General features: G+C 42.3%; 1 protein-coding gene across 1 annotated transcript in view; it reads left to right on the top strand.

The window, feature by feature from the left end:
• The first annotated feature begins 17,833 nt into the window (after positions 1–17,833).
• slc8a4a (solute carrier family 8 member 4a) overlaps positions 17,834–18,664 on the top strand; it is a 102,389-nt gene continuing 101,558 nt past the window's right edge. The window contains exon 1 of the mRNA XM_061963384.1: positions 17,834–17,852. The gene's annotated coding sequence lies outside the window, so the exon portion shown is untranslated. The remainder of the gene's footprint in view (positions 17,853–18,664) is intronic.

Raw genomic sequence — 18,664 nt, 5'->3', positions numbered from 1 at the left:
TCTGCTAGGTCTATTGTATACCTTCACCTGTTACCATCTTACCCAAAAACTTGACACTGCGCCTGAACAATTCACATATCTTTGGGGTCAGCTTAACACCATGCTCTTTGTAGCGTTGGAGGACAAGACGGATGTGCTCTAAGTGCTCTTCAAAGCGGCCACTATGCACGAGGTTGTCGTCCAGGTGCTGGAGGCCTGCCAGACAGTGTTCTATGCTCCTCTGGAACTCAGCAGGTGTGGAGTTCAGGCCAAAGGGAATGAGGACCCATTGATAGAGCCCTCAGGGTGTGATGAAGGCAGTCAAGGGGTGTCTTTCTTCATCCAAAAACTGGTGGTACGCTTTTCCCTGGTCTAATACCGAAAACCAAGAGCTCCCACCCAGCGCATCTAACATGTCTTGAGTTCTTGGTATTGGGTGTCGGTCTGCAACTGACTTGCGGTTTAGCTCTTGAAAGTCACAACAAAGGCGGCGTGTACATGCGAACACATGCCACAAGCGATGAATAGGAGGCCTGTGATGGTGTGATTCAAACTTTGTTAAGCAGGTCTTGCAAATATTCCCCTTCTTGGTGCAGAGGCTTTGGGACAGACATGTAGGTTTTCGGCACAGGACTTGTGTCATGGAGGGATAAGTGCATTTTCAAAGATGGTATGCAGCCCACATTGTCTTCTTTTTCTGCGTGAAAAGATTTTTGTGACTTAATCTCTATACTGTTCTTGTCTTGTGTCAGCTTGTTAACTTTTTTCTGAATTTTTTGCTGCATCTACAGTGTTGACTGGTTCAAGGTGTCCAATCACTTTACAACGCTTTCATTAGTCTTATAGCTAAAAGTTTAAAAACTTTTATTTAAGACAAACATATACATTATACTTTAAAAATAAGAACAATTGTTTCATTAACTTTTATTTAAGAAATAGTAATTTTTATTTAAGATAAAAAGTAGATAATATAATACTTTTATTGCGAGAAAATTAGTTATTAGTTATTAATTGTTATTCAAGCCACAGTAAATACACTTGTATTTAAGTTAAAAAATAGACAATATAATACTTTTAAAATGAGGAAAATTATTATTTAAGATAAAACAGCCTACATACAAAATTATGCTTTTAAAATAAGGAAATAGTTCACTTTTATTTAAACAAATACCACATTATACTTTTAAAATAAGAAAAAAAAGTAAATAACCTTTCATGTCAGTTATATTAACTTATGCATATCTATTATAACTCAAATCCGTTACAAAAACAGCCTACGTGACAACTAAAATAAGATAAAATATGGGTTTAGCTTGGCATAGAAATAAACTTTTGTAATTGGGTTAAAATGCTGTGAAATAGTGGCGTAAACTTTTATTTAAGAGAAAAAGTAGACAATATAATACTTTTATTATGAGAAAAGTGTTTTAAAATGTATTTAACACAAAAATTAGACAATACTTTTAATATAAGAAACATAATTAACTTTCATTTAAAACAAAATTGAACAACATTTTACTTTTAAAATAAGAAAAATAGTAAATCAACTTTTTTTGAAGTTATAATAAGTTACACATATCTATTATAACTCAAATCTGTTACAAAAACAGCCTTGGTAGTAAGAGACAACTAAAATAAGATAATATATGGGTTTGACATTAAAAAAAACTATATGTAGCATCCGTCAAAATGGTGCCCAGATATGACGTAGCTCTACTTCCGGTTATATTTCACCCATTCCTCCCACTTAATGAGTGGTGCATTTATGCCGTGCCCACTTGAGATGACGTCATCCCCCTTCCCTCCCCTTAACAGGTTTTCCAATATAAAGCCCCACCCCTTTTTTGGGTTATAAATCAATCCCCCACGGGCCCCCTTGACCCCCTTAGCAGGTGAAGTATTATACTACTTGTATCATCTCTTTCTTTTTCGGACTCATCAGGTCGGTAGTGAATTCTCCACTCACGCTTTTTGTCATGTGGGGGTCGCAGCTTGCTGCGGGGTTGTTCTTCCAACGCAAGAACGGCTCCGGACGACAGCGTAAAGGTAGGAAGTGATTTATTTCTCATAAAACACTCACTACCACAAAACACAAAAATACAACCAAAAAAGGCAAGTGTGCCTAAAACATAAAAAGCTGCTAATTAACAAAAACTAGGACATGGACATGGAAACTTACTTTGTCAAAACGAGACCTGAACCGGAGTGACATAACGACAATGCAGGCAGGACGAGTGATGAACAAGGTATGCTTAAATAACAGTGACATGATTGGTGACAGGTGTGTGTGAGTCAAAACGTGAAACAGGTGCGTGACGTGACAGGTGAAAACTAATGGTTGCTATGGTGACCAGACAAGGGAGTGAAAAGACAGAAACTAAACAAAACATGACTTAAAACAAAACATGATAATACAGACATGACACTTTTAAGTGAAGGATGAGGCAAAAATACAACCTTACCTCTTGTACGCCACACCTACATTGATGCTACACTAATACACTTCCAATATCGTTTGTTTATGAGCGAGAATAAAACAATAATTAATAATTAATTTGGTACTGACCATACAGAAAGAAGCAGGTATTGAGGATTTTTTTTTTGCAGGTTGGTATCGACTTGGTATCGAAATATCGACACTTTTGATAACCCTATTACCGATGTTAACATTATTCGAAGGCGAAAGGTGATCGATGCAAATTCTGGAGATGGATGCAAGCAACATCAAGACAATTGTGTGCTGTGGCTGAAATATGACAAACCAGAGAAGAGAAGCTCCATAAAACAAGTCTGTGAGTTGCAGCCAAGATCTTCACACTAAATATGGCAATCTGCCCATTTAATCTTGCTTTAACATTGAAATATATCACAAGGCTCTTCTGTGATGCCAGAGCAGCCTATCACACTTCTCTAATTGAGCAGTGGACACGCTGACAAAGCGCCATACAGCGCTATATTTCCACGTATTCCCATAACTTAAGCAGTAATGACGATGATTACAAAGGATATTAATCAACATGCACTGTCCTCTATAACAGATACTTATATAAAACATGATGATTTTTTTGTGCTGTTAATCCGAAGAAAACTGATACCCAACCTTTAAAAAAATACTTTAAAAAGAAAGCATATTGTAATGTGTGATGTTTTTGTCAATAACAAGTGGTGTGGTCATAATCACATCACTGTTAAAGAACAACTATGTAACAGGGACACTGAGCTACTGGTGGTCAGCGTTAGACCTTATTACATCCCCAGGGAGTTTTCAGATGTAATTGTGATAACTGCTGCAGCATGTGAGTGCGTACACAAGACGGTGTGCAATCAAAGCACCCACAAGCCCTTCTCCTTATCTCTGGTGACTTCAATCATGCCTTCTGTCATCCTGCCCACCTTCACTCAGTATATGTGAAGTGCCTCGCAAGGGACAGTACAACTTTGGACTTGATGTATGGTAATGTCAAGGACGCATACACAGCCACCCCACTACCCCCTCTTGGACGCTCTGATCACAACCATGTTCATCTTCTGCCACAGTACATCTCTGTGGTGAAAAAACAGGCACCACAAAGGAGATGAAGTGGACGGAGGGGGCATGTGAGCAGTTGAGGGACAGTTTTGACACCACAGACGATTCATTCATTCATGTATTTGACAGGGACGGTACAATGAAACATTGCTACCCACAGGTAACCGATGTCAAAGCACATAAGACTTCTAGCCACAGGCTCATTTTCAACCCTTGTCCCTGGTTAGGCTTTTACAAAAAGATGAGAAAAGTGAAAAACACATACAAAATGATTAAAACAAGTACAAAAATAAAAACACATTGAAAATTATTGGCCCCAGTTGTCCATACTACATCCAGTTTTAGTGCTCACACTTCTGATTTTCCTTAAGCCACTTTTTCAGTTTTATGGAGAAAAGTTTAATGTCCGACTGTGACTTTAACTCCAGTGGCAAAGAGTTCCACCGATGAGAACGTAGACTGACCCAGAGTCGTCCGGCACCTTTTCACTCTACATCTCCCACCAACAGCAGTTCAAGTCTGCACACCTTCACTACTATGTCTTTGTATTTCTTTACACATCCCATCAGGGGCTAATCCATTAAGACACTTAAAAATAGCTTTTAAAATGAGAAATTTATAAAATTATCAAAACTCATCATGTTATATTATTGGGTAATGTGGCAGTACTCTGGATGTATGGATGTACTCTGCAGCCCACATGGAGAGGACATCGACAGTTTGACTGAGTGCATCACAGGATATATAAACTTCTGAGTGGAAAACAATGTGCCCTCCAAGATGGTCCGGTGTTTTCCCAACAATAAACCATGGGTCACCTCTGAGCTAAAGGCCCTACCAAACGAGAAGAAGAGGGCTTTCACCTCAGCAAACAAGGAATAGCTGAGAAATGTCCAGAGGGATCTTATTTATAAGATCAGAAGGTGTAAGAAGGACTACAAACAAAAACTGGAGCAAAATAACATCCGTGAAGTGAAATGAAAGAGGTGCCATTGGTCATCAGGCTTCTGCCGACCAAGAGTGGGCCAACAAACATAATGGTTTTTTTTTAACAGGTTTGACTCTGGCCCCACTACAACCCCTTCACATCCACTCCACACCTGCCCCAGCCTTATACACCTCAGCATGGTCCACACCTCCCAAACAAACCCCTTTGAGTCAGCCCACCAGCCCAGTTCACCGCACCCAGCCATCAGCCACCCGACACTCCGTCAGCCTGCATCAAGTGAGGAGAGAGTTGGGAAGGAACAAGGTCAGGAAGGCTACAAGCCCAGATGGCATCATTTCCAGGCTACTCAGGGAATGTGCGGACCGGTTAACTGGTGTGGTCCATTACGTTTTTAACCTGAGCCTCAGACTGGAAAAAATCCCTTTCACCCCATGCATGACACTGTGGAGGCCCTGAGTAGCTCCTTTAGCATTAGACCGTTACATCCACAGTGTAAGAAGGAGCGCAACCGCAGGTCCTTTCTACCCACAGCTATAAGACTTTACAACACGCTTACATGAATACTGGGATGGTTTTTTTTGTGGTGTGCAATAGGGATGTTAGTGTCTTTTTTGTTGTATTTTATTTTCTATCTATACATATCAGTGGGCAAGACGTAGTATTTATTACTATTTTTTTGTTTTTCCATTACGCTTTACTTATGTTACTGTATGTAATAAACCTGCACTGCAACAACGTTATTTCCCCATTGCGGGATGGATAAAAGTCTATTCTATCCTATCCTATATATGTTACAATAAACTTATTAAAAATATGCCTTTAGATTGTCACACAAAGCCAATAGTTTATTGGCAGGCCACTCCCCTTAAATATATGATATTTATGACGTTCTGGCAAACCACAAAATATTTTATAAGGTCAGAAAAAAATCAATTGACAAACCGGTTTTGATCATGTTCAGCCTGCAGATTATCCGTTGATGGCTCGAGTCTGCCCTCTTGTGGAAATTATTAAACATAACATGCAGTACAAAATCTGCACTTTATTTGCATTAAGGGTGCATGGAATGTGGTAACCCCAAATAATAATAATTCTTACTTTATGTAATACTTAAAATATTATTATTTTGATTTTTTAATTATTTCTTGATTACATACTATTGGATATAGTTTTTCTTTCACTACTTTAATCCTGCACACATTATTTTCTTTCTTTTTTTGGGATGGTGGTGCTGGTGGGGGAAATAACATAATAAATGAAGAGTGTCACTAAAACCTATTTAGCTCTTTTTTTTCCTCCCAAAAGCCGATGGGACTCACTGGAATATTCAAACTGTGTGTAATGTTACAGTGGCCACAAATAATAAATATAATTGTTAAATAAAACATATGCCTTGTTTTTAGTGAATACTTAGGCCTACTGTATTGTAATGTTGGTAAATATGATGGCAAGTAATGTCTTGGGTGGTAATTGGTGAAAAAAGTTTAAGAGCCACTGTTCCAGAAGCATGCATTGCAGTCTTTCTGATGTTAGTTTTTTCTGACAAAACAATCCACAATAATAGGTCTAAATATAATTTTAAACATACTTTAGCTCAATAACTTACAATAATTTAGGTTCGTCAAAGTAAAATGTTGCCTATTTGATGCACTCTGCTGCTACATTCTTGCAGTGTTTCGTGACCAACAGGCACTTTAACACGCAGTCGACGGCGCAAAAAGAAAAAAAGAATGCCCAAAAAAATTACTTATTACCCTCATTTTTGCCAAAATCCTCCATAGCTTTGGACAGTCACAGAATAATTATGACTTTTGTGTGAAGTATCAAGTGTGGCGGCTGCCTCCAACGTATTTGTAATCACTGTATGATTATGTATTATTCTAACTGATCTTGTAGGGAAAGCAATGTAAAATCTTTCCACAGTTTTCGCGGGCGGAGCAGCCCCAGGCTGCACAACAGGTCATTTTTGCACGTCGAAAAACCAACGAGGAAGCGCCGCAAACACATAGCATCAGCTCAAAGTTAGTAGCAGACCCTTGGCCTTTTGACCAATTATTGAGAAAATCGCCTGAAACCAGGTTGGCCGTACTCTCTTTATACACAACTCTGGACTGCACCAGATGATCACAATAGGAGCCTAACAGAATTAACAAACTGCCAATTTAAAATGATTTTTCTTTTATATCTGCACTAGCTGCAGGTTACAGGCATTATCAAAATTTAAAAAAACATCACGATCATCTGCAGCAAGTTTTGATGGAGGGATCCTGCTTAAAGCCAGACAGAAAACCAATTAACCTGAATCGCTTGGCCTCAGCGGAATTAAAGCGGCGGCCTGTGAATTGAGCTACCATGTGCAGCATTTAGTAGGATATTGCAGCGAGGAAAAGCATCATCCCGAGGGAAGTAAACGATGTTGTAAAGTCATCATCTGTACTTTGATACACAAATACAAATCAGTTCAATGACTCGTGACTTGCTGCCCTTTGGGCCCAAAGTAAAAATGTTCATAGCTGTTTCCTTTTATAAGGAAGGCCTACAGGTGACAATAATACTTCATCCATACAGAATCCCAATGCAGATTAGCCATTAGGTTTACAAGAAGGTAACATTGGGTTACACTCCATCATAGTATGCTTCTTGTGTAGTTCATTTGCATAACCACAATATTACAAACATGCCTCGATATGAGACAGCTGTATAGTCATACCAAAGACTATAAAAATGGGACCCATACCTCCCTGCTTGGCACTCAGCATCAAGGGTTGGAATTGGGGGTTAAATCACCAAAAATGATTCCCGAGCGTGGCACCGCTGCTGCCCACTGCTCCCCTCACCTCCCAGGGGGTGAACAAGGGTGATGGGTCAAATGCAGAGAATAATTTTGCCACACCTCGTGTGTGTGTGACAATCATTGGTACTTTAACTTTAACTTTAACTTTATAGCACTGTACAACGTACTGTATGACCCGGGGGCCATTTTGGTCAGGCATCCCGTTTTTTTTTAATTGTTTATTGTTTTTTACCTGTTTGATTGGTGAAATAGAGTCAAATGTAACTAGTGCTTACGTTAGATTGGTGAAACAGAGTCCTGTGACTGTGCCCGCTGGAACAAGCTTCTCTTAAAAAGTCAAGAAATTACATCTTTGCAAGCAGTAACTAGTAGGTTGTAATCACTTGACGTCAAGTCGGGCTCGTTAACTATGGGAGGCTCGAAAGGGTGGGCCAGCGAGCGTCTGTTGTCAAAGAGTTCTGGGCAACATTTTGCCTTTTTGGAAGAAAACTAACCCGTACTTGCGCTGTTTTTGGCTGTTGGAACCGTAGAGATCGCGAAAAGGATAAAAAATGTTCAGAGTTCCTCAAGAGGTAATCAAGAATGGCGAAAGAATGCAAGATTTTACAAAAGACGATGAAAAAAGTAGCACACACTCCTCTCGAAGACGGCAGAGTCGAAGAAGTTTGCATTGATCACTTCGTTACAGGTTTGTTTGATATACTTTTTAACTTTTGGTATTTCCCATTGAGGTATTATCTTGTCAGTGTCAGGTTTGTCACAGTTTAGTTATGTTTTGAGTCTTTCCTCTGTTTGTCTTTATTTCCTGTCGGCGCTCTTATTTCCTACTTGTCTCCCTGAGTGCTGTGTCCCCTCAGCTGTGGCTGACTGGCACCTGGCCAAACCTGGTGTCAGAATCAGAATCAGAATCAGAATCAGCTTTATTGTCATTACGCAAGGTAACGAGATTGAGGCCATTCCATACAGTGCGATGTGTGCATGCTAGAAAAACAATGTGCAAATATATAAAAATATAAAAAATGTAGAAGTGCAATGAATATGGTGTGAAATGAATATATACATGAAAAAAACAAAACAAAACAAAAAACAGGGTGGTTGGTGGAATGGGTTATTGCACCGAAGAGAAGGCAGTTATGAGGGACAATGGGGCAGTCCATTCAGGATGGTTATGGCCCTGGGGAAGAAGCTGTTCTTTAGCCTGTTTGTTTTGGTTTTAATGCACCTGTAGCGCTTCCCAGAGGGCAGCAGGTGGAACAGGTCAGAGCCAGGGTGGGTGCTGTCCTTGATGATGGCACTGGCTCTGTTGAGGCAGCGGGAGGTGTAGATGTCCGTCAGAGAGGGGAGAGGGCGGCCGATGATCTTCTGAGCCGTCTTGACCACTCTTTGCAGCCTCTCCCTGTCTGCTGCAGTGCAGCTGCCGTACCATACCGTAATACAGTAGGTCAGCAGGCTCTCGATGGACGAGCGGTAGAAGGTCAGCAGCAGGTCAGGCTTCAGGTTGTACTTCCCGAGGACTCTAAAGAAGTGTAGCCGCTGCTGAGCCTTCTTGATGATTGATGTGGTGTTGACTGTCCAGGAGAAGTCATTAGAGATGTGGACTCCAAGGTACCTGAAGGTGTGGACCCTCTCTACATGCTCGCCGTTGATGTAGAGGGGGGCAGGGTCGGTGCTGCTCCTCCTGAAGTCGACGATGATCTCTCTGGTCTTGCTGGTGTTGAGAGCGAGGTTGTTCTCCGAAGACCAGGCCGTCAGCTTCAGGACCTCCTCTCTTTAGGCAGCCTCGTCACCCCTGGAGATGAGCCCGACCACTGTGGTATCGTCGGCGAACTTGACGGTAAGGTTGTCACTGTGGGCCGGACTGCAGTCATGGGTGTAAAGGCAGTAGAGGAGGGGGCTCAGCACACAGCCCTGTGGGGAGCCGATGCTCAGCGTGCGGGAGGATGAGAGGTGCGGGCCAAGTCTCACATTCTGGGGTCGGTCCGTTAGGAAGTCCCTTATCCAGGCGTTTGTGAGAGGGGGGAGGCCAAGAGTGTCCAGTTTATTGCAGAGTCTGTCCGGGATTATTGTATTGAAGGCAGAGCTATAGTCCACAGAGAGCATCCGGACGTAGCTCTGCTGCTGCTCCAGGTGGTTCAGAGCAGAGTGGAGAGCAACAGCGATGGCGTCCTCTGTGGACCTGTTCGCCCGGTATGCGAACTGGTGGGGGTCGAAGTCTGGAGGGATATGGTCCTTCATGTGCTGGAGAACAAGTTGCTCGAAGCACTTCATGATTACCGGAGTGAGGGCCACTGGTCGGTAATCATTCAGGCTGGTGATGGGAGACTTCTTCGGCACCGGGATTATTGTAGATGACTTCAGGCAGGATGGGATGACTGCCTGAGCCAGGGAGAGGTTGAAGATCCTGGTGAGGGGGGGAGCGAGCTGGTGGGCGCACGTCCTGAGCACCTTTCCAGGTACTCCGTCTGGTCCGGTAGCCTTCCTGGGGTTCACAGCCAGGAGCACTCGTCTGACACTGTGCTCCTGTACAGTGAGTGGAGTGGCGCCGGAGCCCGGTGGGGGCGGGGGCAGGGCTGGAGCAGATGAGTGTCGCTGGGGGGTTTCGAAACGGGCAAAGAAACAGTTAAGCTCCTCTGCCAGTGTCGCACTCTGATCCGCAGTTGTCATATTGCAGCCTCTGAAGTTTGTGATGTCATGAATGCCCCGCCACACCTCCCGTGAGTTTTTGCTGGACAGATGGGACTCTATGCACCTCCTGTGGTCCGCCTTTGCTTTTTTAATCCCTCTCTTCAGGTCGGCTCTAGCAACACTGTACAGTGCCCTGTCCCCTGACCTGAAGGCTGCGTCGCGGGCCCTGAGGAGTGTGCGGACCTGGCTGGTCATCCAGGGTTTCTTGTTGGGGTAAACCCGGATGGTTTTTTCCACAGTCACATTCCCGATGCAGAACTTTATGTAGTCCAGCACCGTTCCTGTGGCTGTCTCCAGCTCCTGTTGTTGGAAGAGGTCCCAGTCTGTGTGTTGGAAGCAGTCCTGAAGTTTGGGGAGTGCATCGTCAGGCCAGGTCATAACAGTCTTTGTGATAGGCCTGGCCTGGCGTCTGATGGGGGTGTAGGTAGGAGAGAGCAGGAGGGAAAGATGGTCTGACTGTCCAAGCTGGGGGAGGGGTGTAGCTCTGTATGCGTGCTTTATGTTGGTATACACGTGGTCCAGGGTGTTCTTGCCCCTTGTAGAACACTTCACGTGCTGGTAGAACTTAGGGAGTACAGTCTTCAGATTGGCCTTATTAAAATCCCCTGCTATGATATGAACACCGTCGGGGTGGGCCCGCTGCTGTTCGTTGACGGTGTTCAGCAGAAGAGAGAGCGCTGTGTTTACTTTGGCGTCCGGTGGAATATACACAGCCGTGATGATAACAACAGACAGCTCTCTCGGGAGAAAAAAAGGCCGACATCTAACAGACATGTACTCCACGTCCGGGCAACAGTGCTGTTCAGTGATTGTCCCGTTGTTGCACCAGTTCTCATGCACGTAGATACAGAGCCCCCCTCCTCTGCTCTTACCGGAGTCCTTAGTTCTGTCCCGGCGGAGCAGAGTGCGTCCGGCTAGCTGCATGCTAGCATCGGGTATTTCCGGGTGAAGCCAGGTTTCGGTGATAATCATAGCACAACAGTCCCGAACATAGCGGTTTCCAGCAAGTTGTAACTCCAGGTCGTCCATCTTCTGTACAAGGGATCTGGCATTAGAGAGGAACAGGCTTGGTAGAGGTGGCTTGTGGGGTTGTTTCCTAAGCCTGAGCAAGACGCCGGACCTGCGGCCACGCTTCTGCTTCCTCTCCCTCCTCCGTCTGCGCCGTCTCCCAGACCCGACAACAAACCACGGAGAGCCCTGTGCTCTCGCTCTGTCATCTGGGATGTTGTGCTCGTGGTGAAAGTCGCTCGAAACAGATATCTGGTGCGAGTTACCGATATCCAAGAGTGACTGGCGGGTGTACCGGGTGTTTGCAGTACAGGTGGTGCACAAAAGGAAAAAAAACATGAAGAAAAGAAGGAAGAAAGAGCACTGAAATGGAGAGCCGTAAGCCGCTGCGTCTGTGCGCGCCGCCAGCTACTATTTAGACCTGCTTTTCCCTCCAGTCAGTGCTGGAGTATTGTCAATGTCGCTAATGATTGTCGAGGTCAGTGTCATTATAATTGTCAATGTCATTAATACTTGTCGTTGTAGCTGTGTCTACTTCTGTTCACTCTGCTCATGTCATAGTTCCTTCGCGTCACAGTAAGTGTTTTTGTTTCTTGTCCACAGTTCGCCTTTGTGTTAGTTTTTGTTCATAGCCCAGTTTGTTCTCCGCCTTGTGCGCGCCTTTTGTTTGTACCCTTTTGTTTGTTCTTGTTTTAAAAAGGAGTGAAGAAAAACAGAAAACGCACACAAAAGGTGTTCACCTCTTTGGCTCCACTCACACTTCTCTTTTACTGCGGCTCTGTTCTGGCGCTGCCATGTAGTGTTAACTGTTTTCTCTCCACACTTTTTGTGTGTGTTTTTCGGTTTTTTAACATCTTTTGTGTCCATACTTCATTAATTTTACTCACCCCTTTTGGTTATTATTCTAATTATTTATTTTCTGTGTTGGGGTCGTGACAAACAGACTTGTGACCGACTCTTGCTGTCGTCCGCGTTCCATGGACCACCAAGGACAGACATGACTTCGAGCAGTTTTGACTTTGTTTATTTTTCAATAATACTCAGTCTCTTCGGGTCGCTTTTCAGCTCTTCTCCCTGCGCACTCTTCGGCAAGCTTTTCATTCTGCCGCGTCATCTTTGTTTGCCTCTCGCTCTCTTCCGCGCTGCATCCACTGTTGGCTCTCCAACTCCTTCAGCCCCGACGTTCTCGGCTGCTCCCTTTTACACACTGGTAGGAGATTATATAATTGTGCCCAGGTGGGCGATCCACGCACCTGCCATTTAACTCGGCGTCGATCCCGGCGCGCCCCGCCTCGCCGCTGGCCCGCCGGCCACGCCTCCTCGCCGCCATCTAGGCGTCGGCCCCGGCGCGCCCCGCCTCGCTGTCGGTTTGCCGGCCACGCCTCCACACAAGATTATAAACAAATATAAGGATGAAATGAATAAAGGTAGCGTTTGGGATGAAACTCAATGTAACAAGGTAAAAGTAGCATTTCTTATTAGCACAAAAATACTCAAGTAAAAGTAAAAAGTACATACAAAAACTACTCTGACAAGTACAACTTATCTAAAAAATGACTTAAGTAAATGTAACGGAATAAATGATGGACTGGCGATACTACTCATTCCGTGGCGAAGAAAGCTAGCGTGCTGATCGCTACCTGGCAGCGAGCACCGCTAATCACTAATAGCCGCTAGTAATTAATAACTAGCTTAAATGCTAACATAAATATGTCTTTCCACGTTACAAACATCATACGCCAATCTAAACTTGATGAAATATGTACAAAGTTTGTAAATACACAGGGTGTATACAAAGGAAGTTGACAAGATTTGTTAACTAAACTTTTTCTAACTAAGTCTTTTTTTTTCCCCCTTTTACCTCAGTTAATGCACCTCTACACGGGCACCACTGGTCGCACAAAGCACATCAAGACGGTACTCACTTTTTTGCCATGTTCGCTGTAGCAAAGCCTTGTCAATGCTGGCAATGGAATGGAACAGAACACCTGAAACAAAACATTTTTCAATGTCATCACAAACTTTATTAAACAATGATTTGAATAACACAAATCTGGTTAAGGTATTTAATCGACTGACCTTTTAATATATTTTTTTAATTGTAAAGAGACTTTATGGACACACTCTATATAGTGTGTCTGTTGTCCATTTGTTTATCTATTCATTTTCTAAAAACAAAGCTTGGTTAAAAGATTTCAATGTGTGTTTAAGGAATTTTTATTAGCACATTCAACAATACTGCGATAAAAATGATAACCGTAATAAACATGGTGATACAGTAGGGAAGGTATTCATATGGCCCTATTCCTGGGTAGATCTCGTGTGAGAGTAAGGTGGGGGTGTTAATTATTTTTAAATGCAGTCTGCTCAAAATGATGTAAAGGGCTACTCTACGCTGCGTATGCTAGTGCACCCCCCCAATGTGTCACGCTTCATGTGTCAGGTAACCTGCGACGAATGTGGCCGTATGAATCCCCTTCCTACTGTATGGTTACATCCCTATGTTATGCATATTGCTAGTTCAGGAACACATTGAGTACATGAAATGCCTGGCATGTGTTCATCCTGATGACCCAAACACAAGATTGGGCTGTCATGGCAGCAACAAGACCATCATTGTCCGCACAAGCAGCAATCACTTGAAGCACCAAGTAACATAAAGACAATCAGGTGCACAACATTTGCAGCAAATAACTGAACTGGACCACAGCTCTGAAAATGTACTGTAGAGCAAACATTACCATAGCAACAGAGACAAAGTGTCATCTTGCCATGAAAATATAGCACAATATTGCAGTGAATGCATTACATTGCAGAGGAGTAAAATATAAAGCGGATATATAGTATTTACATTTATTGTTTTTTTTGTTGGCCTTGCCATTTTAGAGAAGCAATGCAGAAAACCTTCGAGTTACTAGAAGCTTCCCTGTGCTGCATCACTTTTATTTCTCCCTCAAGATTCCCCTTATTGTTAAATTAAACGGTATCTGAATGAAAGCCTTGCAGAGCTGCAGTAGGTGTGGCAACATGTTTTTCTTTCTCCAGTAATGGTTCAGTGTTTGTTGTTGTTGTTGTTGTTTTAACAAGATCACCTTCAGCTTCCTTTGTTTGTGCTCATCATCGTGCTGGTAGACATGAGTAAGAGAGATGAACAATGCTTTGCCTCACAATGTTGGAATTCATACTTCTGTTGTTGAACCGCAGCTCCCCAGCACTCATGTGTCACCACTCATGTTGCCAGCTATTCAGACAATACTGTATATGCTGGGTGTTGAATCATTTTAAACGGGTAGCAAATGTACACTCGCTGTACATTGATTAGTGTAGATTAGGAATGTTGATATGATGCTCCATGAGTGAGATCAGTTAACACCAAAACAGATTACATGCTTTTATTGTGAGTTTATGGAGTGTGCTATTGACAGTTTATATCAATAAACTAGTTCCTTATTCTCTTTTATTACAAACCCCGTTTCCATATGAGTTGGGAACTTGTGTTGGATGTAAATATAAACAGAATACAATGATTTGCAAATCATTTTCAACCCATATTCAATTGAATATGCTACAAAGACAACATATTTGATGTTCAAACTGATAAACTTTTTTTTTTGTGAAAATAATCATTAACTTTAGAATTTGATGCCAGCAACACGTGACAAAGACGTTGGGAAAGGTGGCAATAAATACTGATAAAGTTGAGGAATGCTCATCAAACACTTATTTGGAACATCCCACAGGTGTGCAGGCAAATTGGTAACAGGTGGGTGCCATGATTGTGTATAAAAGTAGATTCCATGAAATGCTCAGTCATTCACAAACAAGGATGGGGCGAGGGTCACCACTTTGTTAACAAATGCGTGAGCAAATTTTTGAACAGTTTAAGAAAAACTTTCTCAACCAGCTATTGCAAGGAATTTAGGGATTTCACCATCTACGGTCCTTAATATCATCAAAGGGTTCAGAGAATCTGGAGAAATCACTGCACGTAAGCAGCTAAGCCCGTGACCTTCGATCCCTCAGGCTGTACTGCATCAACAAGCGACATCAGTGTGTAAAGGATATCACCACATGGGCTCAGGAACACTTCAGAAACCCACTGTCAGTAACTACAGTTGGTCGCTACATCTGTAAGTGCAAGTTAAAACTCTCCTATGCAAGGCGAAAACCGTTTATCCACAAAACCATACTTGCCAACCTTGAGACCTCCGATTTCGGGAGGTGGGGGGTGGGGGGCGGGGGCGTGGTTGGGGGCGTGGCTAAGAGGGGAGGAGTATATTTACAGCTAGAATTCACAAAGTCAGCAACAGTATATATATATGTATATATATATATATATATATATATATATATATAATAAAATATATATATATATATATATATATATATATATATATATATATATATATATATATATATATATATATATATAGCTAGAATTCACTGAAAGTGAAGTATTTTCTTATATATATATATATATATATCAAGAGGGACAGAGACAGCGCACAGTGCATGTGGATCACATGTTACCATGGCGAGAAAACATGGAGAGACTGCCAGTTATCTAGTCTCCACCAGTTGCAGAAAATGTGCCATCAGTACAACTGGACAGTGCTGTTTCAGTTCCATCACCAGGACCATCAGTGAGTCAGACACAAACTAGTCTCATCATTGAACCAGATTTAAGGGCTGCTGAGTTGCCATCATCAGAACCCAGATCACCCACAACAAAAACCCCACCAGTGATCCGCAGTTACCCAGAAAGGTTTCGAGTACCACCAAAAAAACGGAATCTCTGAAGACAGTATAAAAATCTGTGTTAAAGATGTACAAATACTGTTTGTATAATAAGCATGTAATTGTTTACAAATGAGGGTTAAGAGTTCAGTACTAAAAAAAAAAAAGAATGTGGCTTAAGTACAGTTTTTTAATTGAGCTGCTGCATTTTTTTGGTTGGGTTGTTTATTTCTACAATTCTAAAATGGGAGGAATGTAATAGAGTGATCTATGTTTGTCTGTTGCCATCTCCTGGTGAATGTTGGCTATAGCGTACAGGGGTTACTTTTTGGTTGGCCAACGATTTACGTGGTGTTGCGCACCTGACGTCAAGTGTGTGAGTCTGTTCTGAAGTCTACAGTAAAGAGACGTACTTCATCCCCTTGCCTGTTTATTGCCTCCAACTCAATATATTACAACAACATTGCTCCATGCGGATCCTCCAGGTCCGCATGGAGCTGGAGGGGGCGTGGCCTCCAGGTCCGCCTGAATTTCGGGAGATTTTCGAGAGAAAATTTGTCCCGGGAGGTTTTCGGGAGAGGCGCTGAATTTCGGGAGTCTCCCGGAAAATCCGGGAGGGTTGGCAAGTATGGCATGTGTCAAGTACCAAGTCATGACTCTTAGGTGTTCTGCTGTAAAATTGGCAAAAAAAAAAAAAAAAAAAATGATAGCATGCTAAAATGCTAATGTTAGCATGTGTCAAATACCAAGTCATTACTCTGAAGTGTTTGGCTGTAAAAATTGGCAAAAAAGTTAGCATGCTAGAATGATAACAGTTAGCATGTGTCAAGTACCAAGTCATGACTCTGACGTTTTCTGCGGTAAAATTGGCACCCAAAAAAAGTTAGCACGCTAATGTTAGCATGGTAACAGTTAGCGTGTGTCAAGTACCCAGTTATATGAGTCTGAGGAGTTTCGCTGCAAAATTGGCTAAAAACTTTAGCATGCTAGCAGTTAGCATGCTAGCAGTTAAAATGTGTCAAGTACCAAGCTATACAAGTCTGAGGCGTTACCCTGAAAAATTGGCTAAAAAAAGTTAACATGCTAGAATGCTAAAGTTAGTATGCTAACAGTTAGCATTTGTCACGGACCAAGTCATGACTCTGATGTTTTCTGCTGTGAAATTGGCCAAAAAAAAAGATAACATGATATAATGTTAACATGTGTCAAATACCTAGTTGTGACTTTGATGTGTTCAGCTGTAAAAATGGCTAAAAAATTTAGCATGCTAGAATGCTAACAGTTAGCATGTTTCAAGTACCAAGGTATTACTCTGAGGTGTTCTGCTGTAAAATTGACCAAAAAAAAAAGTTAGCATGCTAGAATGCTAATGTTAGCATGTGTCAAATATAGTCGTGACTCTGATGTGTTCAGCTGTAAAATTGGCAAAAAAAGTTAGCATGCTAGAATGCTAACAGTTAGCATGTATCAAGTACCAAGTCATGACTCTGAGTTGTTCTGCTGAAAAATTGGCTAAAAAATAAGTTAGCGTGTGCCAAGTACCAAGTTATATAAGTCCGAAAATTGGCTACAAAAAGTATGCTGACAGTTAACATGTGCCAAGTACCCAGTTATATGAGTCCGAGAGGCTCCGCTGCAAAATTGGCTAAAAATGTTAGCATGCTAATGGTAGTAATGCTGCCTGAGGCTGAGCCAATCAGTGGCCACGATACTGAACAGCGTAGTCTGATTGTTTTGGTCTTGTCTAGTGGCCATTACTACTTTAGTGTTGGTAGTTTTAGTTCATTTAGACATTTTTAACCTTGAAAATGCTTCATTTATGGCAAAATTGCATGGAATATGCTTTTTTTTTTTTTTTAATTTACCGATAACACAATATGGATCTGTTTAGATAGTTTAGCATATATTGAGTATAAATAAGGCAAAGTAACTGTAATAGATTACATTCCGTTTCAATGATGACGACCAAGCAGCAGAGAATAAAGAACTGTAGTTGACAGTGAGTTTCCCACGGGGGGGGGCCTTTGCGTGCCCACTCAGTTTGTTTTCACTCTGGTGCTTGTTGCCGTCTTGTCTCCGGTGTGACGGATGTGAAAATGTTGAGAGGAAACTCGCACACTTCACTGCTGATGTTGTCTCAGGCAGGAAAGAGGGCAGCTGGACCACCGAAGGTAATCACGATCGTTACTTGTCTACTTTTTGTGTAGTGCATTATCAATATGTGGAGTCTATAATAAGTACAAGCATCTGTTTTGTTTTGCAAATAATAATTAACTTAGAATTTAATGGCAGCAACACATAGCAAAAAAGTTGGCACGGGGCATTTTTACCACTGTGTTACATGGCCTTTCCTTTTAACAACACTTAGTAAATGTTTGGGAACTGAGGAGAGCAATTTTTGAAGCTTTTCAGGTGGAATTCTTTCCCATTCTTGCTTGATGTACAGCTTAAGTTGTTCAACAGTCCGGGGATCTCCGTTGTGGTATTTTAGGCTTCATAATGCGCCAAACATTTTCAATGGACTACAGGCAGGCCAGTCTCTTTTACTATGAAGCCACGCTGTTGTAACACGTGGCTTGGCATTGTCTTGCTGAAATAAGCAGGGGCGTCCACGATAACGTTGCTTGGATGGCAACATATGTTGCTCCAAAATCTGCATGTACCTTTCAGCATTAATGGTGCCTTCACAGATGTGTAAGTTACCCATGCCTTGGGCACTAATACACCCCCATACCATCACAGATGCTGGCTTTTGAACTTTGTGCCTCGAACAGTCCGGATGGTTCTTTTCCTCTTTGGTCCGGAGGACACGACGTCCGCAGTTTCCAAAAACAATTTGAAATGTGGACTCGTCAGACCACAGAACACTTTTCCACTTTGCGTCAGTCCATCTTAGATGAGCTGGGGCCCAGCGAAGCCGGCAGCGTTTCCGGGTGTTGTTGAGAAATGGCTTTCGCTTTGCATAGTAGAGTTTTAACTTGCA

The sequence above is a fragment of the Nerophis lumbriciformis genome, linkage group LG09, assembly GCF_033978685.3.
Source record: "Nerophis lumbriciformis linkage group LG09, RoL_Nlum_v2.1, whole genome shotgun sequence".
In the NCBI taxonomy this organism is placed as follows: Eukaryota; Metazoa; Chordata; class Actinopteri; order Syngnathiformes; family Syngnathidae; genus Nerophis; species Nerophis lumbriciformis.
This window is presented reverse-complemented; position numbering and strand designations above follow the sequence as displayed.